This window comes from Salmo salar, chromosome 22 (genome assembly GCF_965601325.2).
Source record: "Salmo salar chromosome 22, fSalSal1, whole genome shotgun sequence".
Classification (NCBI taxonomy): domain Eukaryota; kingdom Metazoa; phylum Chordata; class Actinopteri; order Salmoniformes; family Salmonidae; genus Salmo; species Salmo salar.
The window spans coordinates 16,623,129-16,640,713 of record NC_138312.1 but is presented as its reverse complement, the minus strand read 5'-3'; the positions used below and the strand labels follow the sequence as shown (position 1 = coordinate 16,640,713).

Genomic DNA, 17,585 nt, shown 5'->3' with positions numbered 1-17,585 from the left:
TCGTCAGACTCATTAAACAAAAAATCTTTGTCCAGTTCGAGGTGAGTAATCGCTGTTCTGATATCCATAAGCTCTTTTCAGCCATAAGAGACAGTAGCAGAAACATTATGTTGAAAATAATTGACAAAGAATGTGAAAAAAAACACAAATAAGCAGAATTGGTTAGGAGCCCGCAAAACGGCAGCCATCCCCTCCGGCACCATTATTCCATTCAGTAAAGTACAGTAGGGTACTTTACAATATAGTACATTATACTGTACTTGCTATACTGTGTTGTACTGTACTATGGTCTACTGTGTTGTACTGAACTATACTCTACATTACTGTACTTTCCAAACTTGTGACACATAGAAATCTATGATTGGCACAGATTTGGTCCGGACTGAACCAAATCTGAACCAATCATAAACGTCTATGTTCAGATCAAGTCAAGTCCGGACCAGATGTCTGTGGATGTTGAAATCAAGGCCGGTCTGGACCGGACCAAATCTGAACCAATCATAGAAGGGGAAAAAAACGACATCTGTGGACATTGAAATAGAGACCAGGGCGGACAGACCAAATTTCAATATCTTTTCAACGTCCATGGATGTGGGTGTCGGACGGTACTCACTGAGTTATATTTGCTTTTAAAAATGTAACATTATAATATTGATTTGAATTCAATTAAATAGGCTACAAATACGCAAAAGTTATAATCCAACCTGTTGCAGTAATTCATCTGTCCTCCTTCCAGGTTTCATCAGTCTTTGGTAGAGCTCTGTGTCCACCTAGTGGTGTAGTTCTGTTATGACACAGAGTAGTCTGACTTGTCAGATTATAACACGTCTTTATCATTAGAATTACTCCTTCACCTTAATCATCACCTTATTTTTTTTAGCCTCCCTGTCTCTAATTTTGTATTTGTATAATGGTCTACAGTACTCATTAGGCCTATGCCGTATAGGCTTGTGTACAGTTTGTTTGTCTTGTATTCTCTGCAGTCTCTGACACCCCGATGGAATTCATGGTGGATTTCTTAACCAAAGCCATTGAGATAGCAGACGGCAATGCCAACATTCCAGAGGAGCTGAGGGTCAACCTACAGAAGGCCCTGGACATAAGCGTGTGGTCTAGACGGCTACCTGGAGAAAATGAGCAGCCAGGAAAGTGCACCTCTTGCTGAACTGTATCAGTGAGTATTTCCCGTGTCTGTCCCACAAACACAGTACACATGCATGGTTTCTCATACTGAACCTCTTACTGATCTGTAGGAAAACGATGGAACACAACTGGGAGAAAGTTGTCGAGGAGGGCAAAACTCAGTTCCGGCTTCCAAAAGAGTGTGTCACATCACAGGGCATGCGGAAGTTGAGCTGTCTTTATTACCTGCATTGGGTAGAGTTGAGTGGATGCATGGTTAGAGAGATACATATTTAAATGTGCTAAATATTTGTCTTTCATTATGTTTAATTGGCAGGCCAGACTCTGAAAATGCTGGTCCACATGAGTAAAGCCAAGACGATCCTTGAGATAGGCATGTTCACAGGCTATGGGGCTCTGTCAATGGCTGAAGGACTGCCCGAGGATGGTTCACTGGTTGCCTGTGAGTTCGAGCCATATCTTAAAGAATTTGCTCAGCCCATATTTGACAAGTCTCCACATGGCAGGAAGATAACAGTAAAGATTGGTTCTGCCATGGATACCTTGAAGGTGACTAGTTAAAGCATGTTGCATTAGCCTGCAGTGATTTCACATGTTGATCTGCACGTTTAATAACCAGGTTATGAAGTTATGTGGATATACAATGCAAACCACGTCACTTATGGAAACATAACTATTTATATTAAAAGTGTAATAGGTATGATGCGTGTAGTAAGTAGGCTATGCTATATAACATAACCATTACCCCTGTTATTTGAGTGACTGGTAGGGGTAAATGAAAATACACTGTATCCATACATTTAGCTCAATGACAGTGAATGGTTCAGTGCTGTGATAATATTGTCTCTTTTAAAGGAATTGGCTGCAGCAGCCGAGCAGTTTGACATGGTCTTCCTCGACGCAGACAAGAACAACTACATGAACTACTACAAGTTCATCCTGGACCACAACCTCCTACGGCTGAGTGGTGTGATATGTGTGGATAACTCTCTGTTCAAGCCTAAGGTCTACCTAAAGGACACCTCTGATGAAAACGGACTTGCGCTTCGAGATTTTAACCAGTTTGTCACAAGTGATCCTCGTGTGGAGCAGGTCAATGGAGAGACATGGCTTGTAGTGCCTGATTATTACAGGGTATTTTCTCTTGTGTTAATGAAGAAGTGTTTTGTTTTCAAGGTCATTCTTCCTCTCAGAGATGGGATCAGCATCATCCGCAGAGTACCCATGGCACCAGCATGTGCAGGTACACAGGTAATGTAAGACACATCCTCAGAACCACATTTAGTACTTTTAGCATTGGTACTATCATTGTTCATTGGCAACGGTGGTTACTACTACCATAAGTCAAATGGTGCCTTTACAGTACTTAACAGCTCATACAGACTTTTTCCCTGATCGTTTACTACTCACAACTTGTGTCTCAGAGCAAGGTAACATACAATGCGATATTCCGGGGTGTGAACGGGAGGTCGATCCTGGACTGATGTGTCTGGACGGCAGGGTGGCCTATGTGACAGGGGCAGGCCAGGGTATAGGCAGGGCGTTCGCACATGCTCTAGGAGAGGCAGGAGCCAAGGTGGCTGTCGTGGACCTGGACCAAGGGAAGGCTGAGGGCGTGGCTGAGGAGCTCACACTAAAAGATAAGGGCTTGTCAATAGAACACAACACTATGATTGTATGTTACAGTTGGCATTTCATATTACACTTCCATGTATTTGCCAGCAGATGGTGCTCTACTGTCACGGACAAGTAGAGGAAATACTGTATATTGTAAAATTCCAGGGCCAACTGACTATATTATATGTAAAAAAAAAACTTTAATGTGCACCATGTTTTACATATGGAGACGAATTATATAAATTATTTCAATATTATCAGTATAGAATAGGGATTAATATTTTCCCAAAAATCTACCAAGTTTCTGTTATGGTTGCATTCTGGTGGCAGGGAAGTCAGGCGCAGGAGAGTGAACTTTGTATAAACCGAGGAGTTTAATGAATATACAAAAAAACTCCAAAAACCAAAATATACAAAATAAAATAAGAGGGTGCAAAACCCGTCGCACACCAGAACATAACTTGCGCCAATACATACAACAAACGATCACAGACAAGGAGGACATGAGGGGAAACAGAGGGTTAAATACACAACATGTAATTGATGAGATTGGAACCAGGTGTGATGGAAGACAAGACAAAACAAATGGATAATGAAAAATGGATCAGCGATGGCTAGAAGGTCGGTGACGTCGACCGCCGAACACCGCCCGAACAAGGAGAGGGACCGACTTCGGCGGAAGTCGTGACAGTTTCAATACGGGGAATAATTCATATTCATCCAGAGAGTCCCAGGGAGAAACAAGAAGTGTCCATTTAAAGTGTTTAAAACCAAGATATGGTTAATATGCCAGGGTTCTCCCAAAGTAAGAGAGGCGCTGTGCCATCTTGTTGGCTTGGCTGGGCCACTATGTAATGATTTCAGAGCAAATAAAATGTATATTTCGTAGTGATAAAGTAGCTATCTTTCATCGCCAGTGACATTGTTGTGGATTGCGAAACAGGCCTTTCATAAATTCTTATTTATCATGTTCCTCAATTAATTCAGCACATTTCAGCAGTAGACTATCTCCACACAGAGCGCACTCAGGACACACAGATTGCACCCCGAATATAGCTTTGTCGAATCATACAAACTTTGTAACGGTAGTCAAACTAAAGTGAAATGACCAAAGTTGCTAATAAGCTTGCTAGATAACCTCCTTAAACTAATGACAGAATATCTCCTATATTTGGCAAGTTCAAGTTGATGATTATGCAGATTAGCTCATGAATAACGTGGAGATGAAAAGGGGAAATAGTTTAAATATCAAGGTATCTAACGGGGACCAACACTGTTTTAATAATATCTGTGTCTACTTTCATACCGTTTGTTGATCACACATTCTCTACCGAAGCGCTCAAATGGGCAGCAAGTACGAGACAGCGCAGAGATTTTGACATGCATAGGCGAGAGACGTGTTTTGATAATGCTACCTATGGATTACAGAATAAAGTTAGGAATTTTCATGCGAGATTCATGTGGGATTGGAACTGGATAGAAAAATAGCCTAGGCTCTAGGACAGGAGAAGATGATAGAATTTTCCCTCATGCCTCTGAATTCTTAACAGTCTGTCTGTGACAGAGATGCCTATGTAGTGAATTGTGCATAGGCCTGTCAAATTTGGGACTGTTGGAAGAGTCGCAATGACAGCTCAAAGAGACATGTTATTTTATGAGCTATACTGTAGGGGTTTCCTGTAGGGTGTATTAACTTTTTTCAGGTCGCATGTGGAGTGGTGACTTTGTGTGAAGTAAATACACTAGGCTAAAGGCTTCCATGTGACAACCTGTTTGGATAATATGCTATAATTATTTTGCTAATCTACTGCTGTGCATGTTGTGCATTTTGTGGAATTGCATTAGTGCAATATTTGGGGCAAATTTTGTAATTTCCTGTGTCTTGTCATAATTTTTTGAGCTGAAATGTGGAGATTGTTTTCCGGGACTGTCCCGGGATCCCGGTTACCCTTGTTAATCCTTAGTCTAGAAATGTTTCCTATTGTCACATTTTAAACAGCCGCTATTTTTTAATACAGGGATCAATTGTATTGCAATTACTGCTGACATCGGCAAATCTGTGAATGTTGAGAGGATGATTGACAGCATTGTCTCCAAATGGGGAGAGATCCAAATAGCATGCAACAATGCAGGGGTACACATGAACTCAGCCAGTGAAGACACCAGTCAGGAAGAGTGGGACCAAACCTTTGATGCCAACTTGAGGGAGACTTCATGTCCTGTCAGGTGTTTAACTCCTCTACTGTATACTACTGTAGGCCTGTTTGATCTTTTCCATCACTCAGAGGGTCATAACTGTGTCAAAGAAAAATGTAGTTTGCATTTCAGTTCAGCTTACATGTCTAACTGTCTTGGGTGGAATGTTTGGCCTGTAAGTTACACATTAAATATATAGGAGAGTTTGAGTTAGGGTCTTTGAGTAAGTATGAATAATAATGAAAAGTGTACACTAATGGTGCTTTTCCATTGTGACTTACCCCCACACCAGTGAGCCGCTAATGTTTTATGTTAATGTCAGCTCTAGTGATATTGTGTTTCTATCAGGACTGTGGAAAAAAAAAAGACTTACAAAAATGATGTTTTATTGTCACATACACCAGATAGGTGCAGTGAAATGTGTTGTTTTACAGGTTCAGCTGGAGTAAATGAGGGTTAATTTACTTGCTCAAGGGCACATCGACAGATGTTTCACCTTGTCGGCTCGGGTAGGTAGCGACAGGTAGCCCAACACTCTAACCGCTAGTCTACCTGTCGCTCTAAAGACTAAAGACTTGTGGTCGGCCACTAAAGATTTGTGGCGAACAGAATCAACAACCTCTGCATCATTCAAGACTGTAGCTGAAAAGTACCAAGGGCCTTGCCTTTAAGTTAGATCCGTACCGTCAGAGCCATGGTCCAGTGAGACACGGGTGCCGGCCTGCAAAGATGGTCTGAGCCTTTTGGGTAAAACACTGGGGTAAATCTTCAATGGAAATGCAGCAATAGGGTGTCAATACTAAAAGTGTGAAGAATGTTCCTAATATGCGTCCATTCCCCCTGAATTCTTGCCTCAGGCTGCAGGTAATGTGATGCTGAAGCAAGGATATGGGAAGATTATTGACACAGCATCCATGGCCAGTCTAATAGGTGAGTGATGATTCTATCTATCCTGTATATTTGTCTTCCTTTCATCTCCATGTATTGTGAGCCAAGTGAAGAATGGTGAGTCAAGTGAAGAATAATGAGATGAGCTTTGTTGCTGCATTGATGTCTCCTACACTGAGAAGTACATGTAATACACATCACAGTGCTGTTTTGCACCAGAACATAATTGTATACTGTTTGTTTCTGTAGCGTTGCAAACAGACTTGACTGGGCTTCTATGGTATTGCCATGTCAGTGTCTTTTAGTGAGCTTAAAGTGACATTAGAGGAAGAGAACTTGGTGACCCATTTCTCAAATGCAATCTATGTCTAACAGTATAATTGCTACTACTGCTAATCTTCATCGTATAACTGTTTATTCAGGCCAATGCTATAGTGATTTATCCACCCCCCATTATTCTCCCGCTGCAAACGCACCGTTGTGATTGCTGCTCATAAAGGCAGTTTTGCATCATAATAAACATCCGACTCCTGAGCTGTGGGGAGGATGTGGAAGAAAGGCAACCTGAGGTCCAACATGTAAAGGGTGTTCCTGTGCAACAACCCTGCCTGTGCCAAGGGCCGTGTTTAAGCAGCGGAAGATGCTTTCAGATTTTACTGAGTGCATTGTGAAATCTGAGTTATTCACAGCCCAGTTGAAATCCTCCTACAGGTTCCTCCAGAGGAACAGCAGCACTTCATCAGCAGTATAGTCAAATCGCCAATAAACTCCTGTACCATATGGGCCTCAGTCCCAACTACAGGGGCAATCTGTAAAACAGGGCCATGCTGGTAAATAGAGGCCGGCATAAAAAAAGTGATCAATTACTCACATTACCAGCAGTCCTGAAGGAATTTACTTTATTGGTCTGGACATCTGTTATAATATTGTCATAATGCATAATCAGATGGGACTTGTTCTAGCCAAGTAGGGTACCAAAAAGCAGCCGTGAATGTCCAATTAAAATGCACAATGACAGCTTTTTGTCCATCTGCTGAATAAAATGTGTTTTTCCCCCCTCTCCATCTCAAGAGAATGATGGTCGGACACACAGGAGGAGGAGCATTAAATGTACACTACATTACCAAAAATATGTGGACACCTGCTCGTCGAACATCTCATTCCAAAATCAAAAATCATGAGCATTAATATGGAGTTGATCCCCGCTTTGCTGCTATAACAGCCACCACTCTTCTGGGAAGGCTTTCCACTAGATGTTGGAACATTTCTGTGGGGACTTGCTTCCATTCAGCCACAAGAGCATTAGTGAGGTCGGGCACTGATGTTTGGCGATTAGACCTGGCTCGCAGTCGGCGTTCCAATTCATCCCAAAGGTATTCAATGGAGGTTGAGGTCAGGGCTCTGTGCAGGCCAGTCAAATTCTTCTACACTGATCTCGACAAACTATTTCTGTATGTACCTCGCTTTGTGCACGAGGGCATTGTCATGCTTAAACAGAGTCCAATGGTGCCGAGCTTTACACCACTCCAGCCAAAGCTTGGTATTGCGCATGGTGATTTTAGGCTTGTGTGTGGCTGCTTGGCCATGGAAACTAATGTCATGAAGCTCCCGATGAACAGTTCTTGTGCTGACGTTGCTTCCAGAGGCAGTTTGGAACTCAGTAATGAGTGTTGCAACTGAGGACAGACAATTTTTACGCACTACGCGATCAGCACTTGGCGGTCCCGTTCTGTGAGCTGGTGTGGCCTACCACTTTGCGACTAAGCCGTTGTTGCTCTTAGACATTTCCACTTCACAATAACAGCACTTACAGTTGACCGGGGAAGCTTTAGCAGGGCAGAAATTTGACGAACTGACTTGTTGGAAAGGTGGCATCCTATGACGGTGCTACGTTGAAAGTCACTGAGGCCATTCTATATTTCCCTATGGAGATTGCATGGCTGTGTGCTCGATTTTATACACCTGTCAGCAACGGGTGTGGCTGAAATAGCCAAATTCACTAATTTTGAAGGGGTTTCCACATACTTTTGTATATATAGTGTATTTATACATGCTAACAATATATATTCCATTATATATATGGCCATATTTTTCATGCTGTTTGACTGTATTGGGAAGAGGATGTACAGTGTTTGACCTGACTGAGCAGAATAGAGGGAGTCATGGCAGCGGCACTGTCATTCAAATGAATATACCTAGGGCTGTGGCGGTCACATAATTTCATCAGCCAGTGATTGTCAAGCAAATAACTTTCGGTCTCACGGTAATTGACCATTGAATTAACATAAACACATTTAGCATCTCCTGGCTTCCACACATAGCCTACAAGCCACTGATGCAGACATTTGGAACATCTACATTTAAAACATCTACATTTAAAAAAGTCTAAATCCATGCAATATAGCCTTCTCCTTCACCATAAATCCATTACTTATTTTAGACAGGTATAAAGAAGCATGATATGAAGAAATAGTTGTCGTTATGTAATGTCCTGATCTGCCTATGCCAAATGGCTGTGGGCAACACTAGTTCCTTTAGCAGACAAGATTTCCTTAGAATTCCATGGCATTATTTTATAGTATAAAGAATACAATTGAACAAAGCTGAGTAAAATAGAAAGGATATTTTCTCCAAATTATTTGAGGGAGTGTGCACATACGGCTATTCTGTGTTGAGCAGTTAACAAAGAAATAATTATTCCTATATGAGTTATTAATGTAACTTTAGTTGTTCTACAAACGTTGGGCTATATGTTTTGATTTTTAATACATTGTAAGGCTGCATGATGCGACTCTAGTGATGATTAGAAAAAAGTTGCTTGAAAGGCATGAGCTCTGCTTTGTTTTTTGCGCAGGCTGTACACACTTCATCAGTCACTCATTCACAATTTGACAAGCACTTGATAATGTCTCGAATTTCACGGCAGCATCCCCTTTGTGTGGCCGTAATGCACCCTAAAAAAATACATACATTTTGTGGCCAGTGGCCATTGTGCCCTTTCCTTTACTTAGATTTGTGTGTATTAGGTAGTTGTTGTGGAATTGTTAGATTACATGTTAGATATTGCTGCACTGTCGGAACTAGAAGCACAAACATTTTGCTACACTCGTAATAACATCGGCTAACCATGTGTATGTGACCAATAAAATTAGATTTGATTTGTTTTGACTTAAGTGCTCTCACACACATGGCTCTCCATCACGTGATCGGGTCTTTCTCATAGGCTACAAGTGAAGACAGACACCGGGGACGCAACTGCGCACGTCCTTATCCAATTCCGACATGCACATTGAAGATATTGGAAGAACTGTCCACATTTACTTTTCGTCAGCCAACAAGATGAGTAGGCCTAATGAACAGCAAAAGCACTAGCCTATGTCAATATATTATTACCCATAGTACAGAAGTCGACCTATTCTGTGCGAGAAATACATATTCCAAACAGAGTCTGGGACAGTTGTGAGGCTGCGATAGTTCCCAAATTGATACTACCACTAGTATCAAAAACCTTTTGTATGCAATGTGGCTGACGCATCAGATCAGAATGTTTAGCTTAAAATGTAGATAAACTATTAGGCTGTTTCTTCACATTATAAGCTCAGCGATGCGCACATGGCAGTAGGCTATAAGCGTGAATGTTCCATTAGCGGGAAAACACCAATATCGCAAATGCAATTATGCATGTAATGCTTTTATTATAAAGGTACATTTTTTTATGGTGCAAATTATCTTCCCCAAATTTGAAATGCGCAGCTTATGTATGCTAGTTAGGTTCTACACCCCTTGGAAAGTGGATTAATGTGCTTAATTTTAAGAAATTATTTGGCCACTTTAGTTGTGATACAAACCTTATTAAAACATATAGGCCTAGGGGCTAGGCTACATGATGTGTGCAACTATGATTCAAAAAAGTCACACCAAAAAAGCAGATTTCACAAGTGATAATATATAATTCACAAGTGATAGGCTAATATTGTCACCCATCAGACTATTCTTGATTTAATCTGGTCTTTACATATGTTATTTAGTATATGTGTGAAATTTGTTTTGATTTAGAATGGACCCTTATCATACACCTGTATCGAAACAGGGGCAGCAGGAAAAAATATAATCTACAGTATGCACTTAAATAGCGAATGGAGGACACTTTTCCCGTGGTTCATTTTCATGCCAACCAGGTAGGCTATACTCCTGTTGTAAATATAAGCAATGTGCTTAATATTAGGAATGTTGAGAAATACATATAGTAGCCTTAGCCTATAGAAAGCTGATTAGAGGGACAATAGAGTGCTGAGTACCAGGCAGTTAGCAAGTCTGGTAGGATACTAATGTCCATCAGCAGCATCAGAGCTTGGAGAAGCCTAGTTACCGTGACTAAACGGTCACGTGGAATTTGGCTGCCTTTGTGACACTGACCGCCGGCGTGGCAGTAATACGGTCACCGCAACAGCCCTAGATATACCTGCAGTTGCCACCAGCATGTTAACGTACATAAGAACAAGGTATCCTTTCTTTAATAAGAACCAATCTTTCTGTCCTGAGGACTTGAGTCTGTGTAGGCCTGCCTGATGAAAGGGCTTGTTTTCCCCCACTTAGAATGGGCAATAAGTAGCAGGGTGAATGTTAGAGGGTTTTAGAGAGTGCTCTCCTTCTGCCTCTCTTTCTACCTCTCTAAGGATTACTGCTCTTAAAGACGGAAAACATCAATGCAGGTGTATTTGAAGGATGAAGGCCTGTTTTGAATGGTATTTTGGAGCCGTATCATCGGGTCTTCAGTGAGGATTAGCACTGTTAGGCTTTTTTTAGCTGTGTTTCCTGTCCTGATAAATCGGCTTTCACCTTCAATCTGGGTGTAAGCCCTGGGCTCTGCTCCTCCTCACGTGCTCTTCCTCTCCTCCTGGGCTGGGGCCCAACCCAGGGGCCTGCACCTCCTCCTCAGCCTCCTCACTCCACCATGGAAGCATCCTCTTCTCACATCAGCTATTTTACTTTCTAAACAGAAGCTCCAGTCCAGTCTGTCTCCCCAGGACCGGCCCCTGCCTCTCTGCAGCTGTGTCATATTTATCATCTCAGTCCCGACCGAAGCAATTTGGCAGTGAGATCACGGGGCGACGAGGTTAACTACTAAAGTTGTATGTAACTTGGAGGCTTCCTTGTGATGATTAATCAACCAGAGGAAAATGAGCCGCTGTCCCAGCATCCCATGCAGTGTGCAGCATCTGTGATGGTCAAGGCAAACAAATGGTGTTGCCTTTGTTGCTGAACACGGTGCAAAACTGGACATTACAAGCAATTAATTTGACATGGCTTCATCCACGGGGTCCCCAGCAGCTAATGGAGGTGTTTTCATGTACCATCCAGTATGAAAGCAGGGAGCTGAGTTATGATTGAAATGAAGCAACGCTCCAAATGAATTACATACAGGGGTACTCTCGGAGAAAGTGTGTATTGAATGTGTTTCATGGTTGTTAAAGGGGTAAGGTTTGGTTTTTAGACATTGAGTGCAACTTACATGGTCAGAGATAAAACAGGTGACATGTTCACATTGGTTGACAGTGGTATCTTTGTTATTTTGCCTGTCCCCCTCCTCTGCAGTGCCCCATCCACAGAAGCAGCTTGCCTACAACACCTCAAAGGCAGGAGTGCTCAAACTGACACAGACACTTGGCACAGAGTGGATAGACAGAGGGGTCCGAGTCAACTGCATCTCGCTGTAAGTGTTTGTCTCCCATGTTTGTTATAAACAGAATAGACCTACAGTATAGTATCAATGTCAGGTACTGTATCACCATGCCAAAACAGTTTACACATCACTTATAGGCACATATAAAAAGGAGATTTCAATCCTCACTTGGATTAAGAATGTACACATACAAAAAGTCCATGTATTTTTTTTTTTATTGAGCTGCCAAGTGCAGTATATCACATCATTACAGAACTATAGTGCTGAGCAGTGATTGAGTGATTTTCTCCACTGGAATAGCTCCATTTGAGAATGAGGCACCAATTTAAGTCCTCAAACAATGTGCTCAAGCTTAATTGGATGACGTCTTGAGGGATGAATCAACCAAACACTTGCTCTAATTGTTATATTCAATTAGGGAATCAAATTAGCATCATCACTACAAGTGGCTCCACGACAATAGCTTGTTGTTTGTGTATGTTTGTCTTTGAAGCCGTGCGGCGGGAAGACGAGAACTGAGAAAGCGTTCTGCCTGTGTGTTCAGTGGCGCATCCCTTAGCCACAGCCATCCCTGAGCAAATCCGTCCAGTGACTCGGCTCGGCGTGCGGGCCCCGTCACAGCCCCAGAACAAAGCGCCCGTTCATGCGCCATTCGCCGCTTTGCTTTATTTATCGCCAGCTTGTTTGCTCATTTTAATTTGCAAAGAAGCAATTCTTTCCCCCTGCTAACTGGCTGTCTCAATGGGCTGCTGATTTCTTTGAAGTGACAGTCGGTAAATATGCATAAAAAAGGGACACAATTAGCGAGTGCGAGGTTGACTGCAGCCTGATTTCATTGGCAACTTTAGCCGCACCGGTGATAAGCTGCATTATCTACAAAATTGGTTGAGGGAAAACAGCACCTCTGATTGCCAGGAAAGGTTCCAGATAACTGGGTGCTGAAGAGAAATATAATTGAGGTGGAATATGTTAACTATGGTGTCACATGCTCCTTGGAGGCACTAATTTATCCAAATGTTGGAATTTGTATCAAGGCACAGCCTGGAATACTGTAGGCCAAACATGTTAGGTCTGGGCTAAAGATGAGTCGACCGTGAAGCTTTTAGCTACTGTCATATTGATTGTGTGAAAAGCCTGAAGTCGTCTCACATTAAACACAGATATGTTGACATGTTTATCCAAGTTATATATTTAATTAGGTGGAGAGAACATTATTGGTCATGATACACTAATGCTGACATTAGACTGGAAGAGGCATCGTCTAGACTTGAAAGTACCTATGTCTCAGAGGAGGAAATCAGACGAGGAAATGCCTACAGTACCAACACACCTGTTTCCTTTAAATGCCACTCAAGCACTCTGCCTGAGAATCAAACCAGCTCAAGCACATATCAGGCAGGAATCAAAGTGAGATTGTGAGCAAGACGCAGAGAAAGTGCTTATCTACAGGCTCCTGAAGGCAAATTACACCCAGGGTCCCATCGTACCCGGTGGCGCTTCCTGCGTCGTGCCAGTCATTAAACGGCACGAGTCCCACTGTAAATACCATCAGAGATGCTGCGCCGTGCCCTTTCTCTGAGGATAATTGGGTTTATTTTTGTCACCAAAGTGGTGGCTCTGAAACACGATGCCGCTGTCACTCCTGGCTCTGAAGTCTGATGTCTCTGATTCCTCTTGTTGAATTTTTTTCTCCCTCCATCCTTGTCTCTCCCTCTCTCATTTCAGGGGGATTGTTGACACCTCTCTCATCCACTCAGAGAGTCTGAGGCCTCTGGTGCAGCGCTGGCTGTCAGATATCCCTGCTGGACGACTGGCTCTAGTGACAGACCTGCAAGCTGCAGTGGTCTACTTGGCATCTGACGCCTCCGACTACATGACAGGGCATAACTTAGTCATAGAGGGTGGGCAAAGTCTGTGGTAGAGAGAGGGAGATACTTTCTTTGTTCCACCCTTGGATCACACAGAGAGGGAGATACTTTCTTTGTTCCACTCTTGGATCACTCTTGGGAATAGGCACCTACTGTGAATGATCTCCACAGGGAGAATGGAATAACATCGAGAGATTAGGTCAGGGTGATTACCTCACTGGTTTACCATTATGTCAGATTGGAGATTATTTTGTTAAGTTTCATACTGTACTCTTCCAATAAATGGGTCATATTTATTTAGACACAATTGTGCTTTTATATTATATCTATGATCATTTTCTTGACAGTAAAGCACATCCTTAATACGCTGACCCTTCTACATGGTGCAAATCTGTTTTTTTCATACAGAAACCCTTTAATCGCTTGCCTCTGTGAGTGACTCTTATAAACAAGTATTCAAACCATTGGCCTCGTCAGAGGTATTTTGTTTCGTCAGTGCCAAGTAGTTGAAAATGATTCATACAGTAGTTCAAGATATTAATACGCTAAACTCATGCTCTTTTCGACTGTGCAAGCAAGTACAGTACGTACTGGATTGGGGAAAGTAGATGGCGAAAGGGGATCCTCTAAAGTTGCTCCACTGTACAGAGATGTGTATGGCAAGATACTGTACACAAGACAGTCTGTCCCTCAACTAAACACTATCACACCTGTAAAAATAAACTTTCTTTTTTTGATCAAAAGAAAATGGTTTCTTCTTACTATAACGTAACCCTTATGGGGACTGTACACTAAAGTAAGGTTTCTAAACTAGCTAGACATTGTTGCATAGAAATGTGTAATATCTCCCTGTTTGACAGGCTCCTGGGCTGTGGTTGTGTGTTTCCCTGGGTACCATAGCATACCCCTGTCCCTCCCCTGTTCAGCTCTTCTCTCATGGTTTTGCTGATTGGTCCCCCAAGTGGTGCTTACGAGCCGCGTCTTAATTGCTCCCTGTACTGTTTACGTGCTGCAAAACAATACTTAAAGGAGAGGTTAGCTGAGGGCACGGCCTCAGTCACTGCAATTATACCAAAGGAGTGTCCAATTAGCACCATCTATGCAATGAGACAGTGCTCGTGTTTGTGTGAGCAACTTCTCACTATTAGTGGCTGTACTCAGATTTACATAATGGGGTCTGGTCATTAACTGAGCGAGTGAGTGAGAGGATCCCATTTAGATATGGAAAGATCTGATGATCTCTGCATTTCAGTTGGATTTGATGTCGAAGACATCCCAAACCTGCTTGGTAGATACACAACTCTGAACTTTGAATTATTTTATTTTCCTCACAGGAAAATATCAGAAATTAGATTCCTGTAATCAGTTAATGTGAGAATTTATTGAGAATGAGCTAATAAACATAAATGTGTAAATGTGCCTAGAGCAGGTTTTTTGTTAGGCATTTCATCAGATGGCCACAAAGGGGCGGTCTAGAGTCAGGATACTAGCTGTTTCAATGTTGGGCTATAAAGGACGTTGTATGCCATTATCTGAGAGCAATAACAACTGGTCTGCTATATATATATATATATATATATATATATATATATATATATATATATATATATATATATAGTTAATATTGAGTATTGGAATAACTGTTGTTATCTATTGTTGAAATTATTGTTGTCTATCAACAATGACAAGCCACCAGGGTCTGACAACTTGGATGGAAAATTACTGAGGATAATAGACGATATTGTCACTCCTATTTGCCATATCTTCAATTTAAGCTTACTAGAAAGTGTGTGCCCTTAACCCTGGAGCGAAGCAAAAGTCATTTTGCTACTTAAGAATAGTAAAGTCCCCTTTACTGGCTCAAATAGCTGACCAATCAGCCTGTCACCAACCCTTAGTAAACTATTGAAAAAAATGGTGTTTGACCAGATACAATGCTATTTTACAGTAAACAAATTGACAACAGACTTTCGGCACATTTATGGGGAAGGACATTCAACATGCACAGCACTTACACAACTGACTGATGATTAGCTGAGAGAAGTTGATGATTAAAAGATTTTGGGGCTGTTTTGTTAGACTTCAGTGCGGCTTTTGACAAGATGGATCATAGTCTACTGCTGGAAAAACGTATGTGTTATGGCTTTACACCCCCTGCTATAATGTGGATAAAGAGTTACTTGTCCAACAGACCACAGAGGGTGTTCTTTAATGGAAGCATATCAAATATAATCCAGTTAGAATCAGGAATTCCCCAGGGTAGCTGTTTAGGCCCCTTGCTTTTTTAAATTTTTACTAACGACATGCCGCTGGCTTTGAGTACTCAACACTATACACGTCAGCTACTACAGCGACTGAAATGACTGCAACACTTAACAAAGAGCTGCAGTTAGTTTCAGAATGGGTGCCAAGGAATAAATTAGTTCTAAATATATATTTTTTAAACTAAAAGCATTGTATTTGGGACAAATCATTCACTAAACCTTAAACCTCAACTAAATTATGTAATGAATATTGTGGAAATTTAGCAAGTTGAGGTGACTAAACTGCTTGGAGGTGCACAGTACTACATAGAGCCATGACTACATGGCTAAGCACACAGCCAAGACAACACAGGAGTGGCTTCGGGCCAAGTCTCTGAATATCCTTGAGTGGCCCAGCCAGAGCCCAGACTTAAACCAGATCGAACATGTCTGGAGAGACCTGAAAATAGCTGTGCAGCAACCCTCCCCATCCAACCTGACAGAGCTTGATAGGATCTGCAGAGAAGAATGGGAGAAACTCCCCAAATACAGTTGTGCCAAGCTTGTAGCATCATACCCAAGAAGAATTGAGGGTATAATCGCTGCCAAAGGTGCTTCAACAAAGTACTGAGTAAGGGTCTGAATACTTATGTAGATGTGTTATTTCCGTTTTTTATTTTTAATAAATGTGAAAAAAATTCTAAAAACCTATTTTTGCTTTGTCATTATGGGGTATTGTGTGTAGATTGATGAGGGAAAAAACTATTTAATGCATTTTAGAATAAGGCTGTAATGTAACAAACTGAGGAAAAAGTCAAGGGGTCAGAATACTTTCAGAGTGCACTGTAGATATGTTGTAGTAGAGTAGGGGCTTGAGGGCACACAGTTAATGTGTTGTGAAATCTGTTTTGAATGTATTGTAATGTAAAAAAAAAAATGGTATAACTGCTTTAATTTTCCTGTTCCCCAGGATCCATAATACATATAAATACAAATCTACAGTCAGAAACGTAACTAAAGACAAACACGACTTCAGTTAACACCTCAGTCGATCATTCCAATTTTGTTGTATCTAAACGCAGGTTGACTGGGGACACATCGGACATACAGTTTATTTTTGCCCATAAATGAATGCATGTAGTTATAAGGCATAACTATTGTAGTGTCTACAGCAACATGGTACAATCTCCATCCTCTGTACTGCTGCCTCCAACACTTTAGTCAGGTGTTTATTCTCAGCATAATTCTGTGGCACCGTCTAAACTATTTTGATGTTATTATGTTTCGTATTGCTCTACACTGTTTCAAAGCCCTTTTTAGAGGTCTTGCTTTCCCTGCAAAGTGCAGCCACAAGAGCCAAATCTAGTATTTTGAGCTGAAAATGGGGTCTCTCTCTAAACCTATGGCTTGCTTCATGAGGTGTAAGTGATCTTGGATACATTATTTATGACCTCCTTGTGCTGCAATTACACTCAGGAGCGGGGCCCACGAACATGCCGGTGTTGTGCTAAACAGTTCTTCAGCACAAAAGCACTTGTGCCCTCACACTTCAAATCAACTTTGATTAATGTCCATGCCTGTCCTGGCATGCAACATTTTACAGCAGAAGCGATTCATGAGTAGCCCTGGGTCGATGCGACAACAGGAGGAGACAACACAGGACTGAGCGCAGCCTGTATCTGGGTGACAGAGTATGTCAGGGTTTATAGATGACATATTAACATTTGACAACATCAATACCCTTTTATTGATGTATTTTATCGTTCCTTAGGCCTAGTCTAGTGAGTGAGATATTTGAAAATGAAATGTATAGCCTTGTAAAGGCTCCCATTGCAGTAGACCTGTGGCCTGCCTGTCATCACTTATCTCATTGTATACAACACAGGAAATATGTTAGTGTTAACAAAGTCATGCTTTTAATATGTTTTGAATGCTTTAATTTCCAAC

At 41.6% G+C, this 17,585-nt stretch overlaps 1 pseudogene; it reads left to right on the top strand.

The window, feature by feature from the left end:
• The first annotated feature begins 589 nt into the window (after positions 1-589).
• On the top strand, positions 590-13,448 carry LOC106582779 (uncharacterized; annotated as a pseudogene).
• Positions 13,449-17,585: the final 4,137 nt, after the last annotated feature.